The following is a 5,351-nucleotide window of genomic DNA, read 5'->3' as shown; positions in this document are numbered from 1 at the left end:
TATCATTATTATAATTTTCACCATTACTGATATTATCATTTTTATTTGATGCCTTTTTTTCTTTCTTTTCCTTTTTTTTTATTCTCAAATGTGGGCATCTTAAATTACTTATGATTTTTCATAAATCTAAAGAAATGCGAGTTCTGTTCATTCGACTATTACTTATTTCTTGACCAGCAATTTTACAAGCTACTAAAAAAGCTATTGACTATATGTGTGAATGTAAACATCAGAACTAATGTGCATATTGGTATTCAAAATCACCAACAGGGAATTCACATTCGACTATTATCTCTTGTTCCGAAACGACTTAAAAAATAAGTAAAATCAGATAAGGTAATGTTGATGGGGCATTATAGCGAGGGAACCATTTTTTTTTAATCCCTGAAAATGCTCTTGACCTTGCCGTTATTTTTGTATAGCTTTGACATTTAGTTTGTACATATATTTATTTATGAGTATGTAATAAAGATAGGAAATAATGCTGCTTTAACATTTTTTTTCACCATTTATTGTAAGTGCATCACACTTGATAACATTAAATGCTGCTCATAGTATATGTTTATCCGCTGTAGAGTGCAACACATAAAGGGAAATTTAGATGTGAATAATAACTTGTTTATATCTTCACCTACTAGTTACCAGGAGATTTACGGGCGCGATACTGCTCCTTGCTGTAGCAGGCACTTTCATCCTGCATGCAGTACTCAGGCTGGAGAGGGTCAACCCGGATACCACGGAAGACCATCCTCGTACGTTGAATATTGAGTCTCTTTTGAGTAAAGCCAGTATCAAGGAAGCCACTGTCGATAGGATCAGTCCAAAGCCTCTCAGCGAAGGCGGAGAGGCGGGGCCGATTTTAGACTGGAGACCATTGTTGTCGATTTCGTGACTCTGAAGGGTTGCTTCTCCTCCAAGAACAAGGTCCCTTAGGTTACTGGACTGTTGGCTGCCAACAAGGTCAGACCGAGCAATGGTGACTCCTTGGTCGGAAAGAATATCAAAAGGACTGTTACTATAGAAGTTTTCCCATGTAGGTGTTACCTGTGGGCAGTTGTTAGCCTTCTCACCTATCCATGTGCTGGTCACGCAGTTTAGATTCCACTGGTCTTGGTTAGATAAAATTACTTTGTATCCATTGTTGATGTAGTCAGCTATCGCAGTATCAGCAGCATTTTCATTGAGCTGGATAATGTATGCATCTTTGTTGATGTAATTGCGAGCAAACGACGAGGAATGAATAACAGGTGTGTGACTTTGCGTCCCTGAGCGGCTTCCTGGAGCTTACTGTAAGCATTGCTCTGGTAAGTGTTCCACAGCTCGAAGTATTGGCGGCTTGTGGATTCAAGTTTGTTTTGGGAGAGATATTGCTGGATCTCCTCAGAAGACTGCCAGCACTTGAAACTTACCTGGGGAATGAAAGAAATGTAAATATAACGAGAAAGCGAATATTACGAACTTTAGGACACCAGTAAAAGCATGAGGATCTTTTAGTAGTAAATGGTTACTCACATCATCACCGCCCATGTGCACCATCTCAGGGTCAAAGTAATCCATGAGATCGCGGTATAGCTCGCCAAGGATCGGGTAGACCTCTGGGTTGACCGGGTTCATCTGGCCAGATGGAGGCTCTTTGCTCAGTTCAAACCATGGCTCATTCTGCAATGAAAACGTAATTTCTGATAAATTACTTAACAAAAATATAGTATTAACGCATAACATAACACATGCCCACCACGCGCAAATAAATGCCCACAAAATCAACAGACAAAAGGGGGCTTCTTACCGAGTCTGTGCAGAGAGCAACTTCCCTTTTGCCCTCCTTTTCGGCCCACTGCCAGCCAGCAGCGTTATAAAGCAGGGCCGCCTATCTGGGGGATCACAGAGATACCACGGAGCTACCGAGAACCAGGGACCAATTAGTTTAGAGAACAAGTTCACAGGGTAAACAGTACTTTCAGAGTAAATCCTTACTCGTGGAAGTACTGATCCTCAGGTACCAAAAATCCTAATCATTTTTTGATTGAGTAATTATATTTTAATTCATTAAGAGAAAACGAAATCACTAAAATCTTACATTGGCATATTCGACGATATCTCTGATGTCCTTAGATAGTAAACCTTTCTAGCGTCATAGGCCCCCATAGTATGTCATCTTTGGAACGGGGTTGGAGTACATCGGGAAGGAAGCGGCATCGTTCATGTGCCAGTGGAAGTAGTTCATCTGTTGTAGGCCATTGAGTCAAAGAGTTTCATGAGGTTTTCCCTTGGGATAGAAGTTGCGCCCAGTGTCCAGCATGAAACCACGATACCTGAGGAAACCGTCAACCTTTACTACAACAATCCATATTACCCCTATAGCACAGAAAGTGTTGTTTTCGACATTGATGTTTTTGTAAATAGACGAGATATGCGAGCCCTTTTTACTTGAAGCTCGGAGCATCTTGAATTTGAGCATCACGGACGATTTGCACCGCTTTATTGATGTCATCGTAAGCAATGAGTTGAGAGAGCGTCTCCAGAGCATGGCGGGCACCGTAGTAGGTGGAAGCTAAAATGGTCGCGGTGGTTTCGTCTTCCACAGTCTGTCGAAAGGGAATGGCATTATTAGCCCGAGCATTCAGACGCCAAAGATTACAACTTTATTTTTTCCAGTAAGATGAATGATTTTTGTAAGAATTACCAAGTATATTTGCCGCAAGAGAAAGGATCTTTACCTGAATGACCAGATTGTAACTCTCATCAGTATCAAGCCTGAGCTTGCGATCAGAGGCCGGTGACAGTGATCTCGATGTTGACGTTATGGCTTTCTACCCCAGGATTACTGCGCTCCCGCAGGAAAGGCGCCCTTTGGGATGAAACTCTCGGGTTCTTCCCTGCTGTAAATGGGTCGCTGGCGCAGCTGATCTCTATCATACTCAGACCTTTGACGGTACTGGTCCTGCCGGGCAGGGTCTTCATTCTGGGGAAATAAGTTGGTCTTCATGTAGAAAGCATTCGACAAGGTATAGATTTCAAAAAGAAATTACTGTGGTTAAAATTTCGCTTATTAGAAGCATTTTTTACCTTCTGGCCGAAGTGTCTTGTGTTCTCATAATTCTTGGTGTTAATGGCTGCTTCTCGATTTGTGGGAAGTCAGGGTGAAGGAAGTGGAGTTGCGGGTGAAATGTTGGATGGCGTTTTCCAGCATTTTGGCCACTCGCTTGTCAGAAGTGGCGGCCTTTGTCACCCGCATCTGAAGAGGGGAAAAGCTGACTGTTTCTTGGACAGTTCCACTTTACCCCTCGGCTGCGGCCATACGACCCGTACCTAAGAGATATTTTTATTGTAATTTCTCTCTCGCTCTTTACTGTATAACTCCCTTTCTGAATAAACATATAAACACATGTGTGTGTGAGAAAGGGTTGGGGTGTACTGTATTTACAAGTGGGGATATCTACTATGATATACCTATTTAAGTGTAAGTAGAACGAACTTTCATGATTTTTTTAAAGTTACTTACTTCCCACACGTGATCTGACATGCTTCGAGCGATCGGCGCCCTCTGGTCTCCGTCGTCTCCCGCTTGACGCACAAGCCCCCTGGCAGTCGTACGAAAAGGGGTTCGGGAGCCGAAAATAGCCTTCGGCCGCCGTGAGGGCCAGGAGCGCTTTCTGCCCCGAACGCCTTCATCTCGACCACTGCCGCTCACCTGCCGCCCAGCAAAGCACCGTTGGGCGCATGAAACGCACATGCAAACGCACACAAAAATATCAGACATATATGACAAATCAACATATGCGCAAATGATAATGACAAGCCTAAACACACATAAAAAAGGTATCACACACACACACACACACAATTTGTGTGTGTGTGTGTGTGTGTGTCTGTGTGTGTGTGTGTGCGCGCGCGGGCGTGTGTGTGCACTGCGTGCGTGCCTGTGTGTGCGTGTATGTGCTCTTTAACTATGTGTGTATGTGTGCGCGTGGGGTTTGTGTGCGTATGTGTATGTGTGGTGTTGCGTGCGCGCGCGCGTGTGTGTACATGTGTGTATGCCCGTGTGCATGTGTGTGTATGTGCGTGTGTGTGTGCATGTGTGTGTGTATGTGTCTGTTTGTGTGTGTGTGTGTGTTGTGTGTGTGTGTGTGTGGGGTGTGTTTTGTGTGTGTTTTGTGTGTGTGTGTGTGCGTGCATGTGTGAATGTGTATTTGTGTGTGTGTGTGTGTGTGGGGTGTTGTGTGTTTTGTGTGTGTGTGTGCGTGTGTATGTGCGCGCGCAAAACGCACAAGTATAAACACATATGCACCCGCATTTCCACACACGCATACACACACACACACACACACACACACGTATGCACATACACACGCATATACATCCATACACACACACAAAACAAACACACGCAAAATAAACACTGCAAAAACACACAGAAAAACTTACAGACACAGCTTGCACGCCCCCCCATCAATCATATACCCCAACAGACTACATAACCTAACACAATCACGCACAAAATTTTAAACAGACCACACACACACACCACACAGCCACACACACCACACACACCACACACCCCAACACACACACACACAACACACACCACACACACACAAAACCCCACACACACACACAAAAAACACCACAAACAACGCACAAAACCCACACGCAAAAACACACACACACACACACAGGGGCCCTTGTTAGAATTATATGAAAACCAATAATGAATTATGAATAATTATTTAACTAAAAATATATCCCGCCGAACTTTACATAGGGAGAGAGGAGAGAGAGAAAAGAGAGAAAGGAGAGAAAGAGAGAGAGAAAAGAAGAGAGAGAGGGGAGAGAGAGAGAGAAGGAAAAAAAAAGGAAAAAGAGAGAGAGAAGGGGGAGGAAAAGGGAAAGGAGAGGAAAGGGGAAAGAAAAGGGGAAGGGAAAAGGAGAGGAGGGGAAAGAGGAAAGGAGAAGCAGAGAAAGGGGAGAGAAAGAGAGAGAAAGAGAGAAAGAGAGAGGGGGGGAGGAAGGAGAGGAGGAGGAAGGAGAGGGGAAAAAGGGGAAAAGGAGAGAAAGGAGGGGAAGAAGGAGAGAGAAGAGAGAGGGAGAGAGAGAGAGAAAACAGAGACAGAGAGAGAAAAATTTAGGATTTTTGGGGTTTTTTCGCAATTAATTTTAAAAGGGTGATGAGTATAAAAACTGGGTTTCGGGCTTATAAAATGGAATAATCCTTTTTAAAAAAATAAAGACAGGGTTATCAATGATGGTACCTAAAATAAAAATTTTCATATGCTAAAAACCCACGCTTTCAGACGCGCCCAGTTCATATAAAAAAAAATAATTGGTTGGTAGGGATCTTTGCACACCGGGAC

General features: G+C 43.5%; 1 pseudogene; it reads right to left on the bottom strand.

Moving 5' to 3' along the window:
• Positions 1 to 493: 493 nt before the first annotated feature.
• On the bottom strand, positions 494 to 4,354 carry LOC119569695 (annotated as a pseudogene).
• Between the last annotated feature and the right edge of the window lie 997 nt (positions 4,355 to 5,351).

The sequence above is a fragment of the Penaeus monodon genome, unplaced genomic scaffold (genome assembly GCF_015228065.2).
Source record: "Penaeus monodon isolate SGIC_2016 unplaced genomic scaffold, NSTDA_Pmon_1 PmonScaffold_1808, whole genome shotgun sequence".
Taxonomy (NCBI): Eukaryota; Metazoa; Arthropoda; class Malacostraca; order Decapoda; family Penaeidae; genus Penaeus; species Penaeus monodon.
Note: the sequence above shows the minus strand (reverse complement) of the source record. Positions and strands in the feature narration are given on the sequence as shown.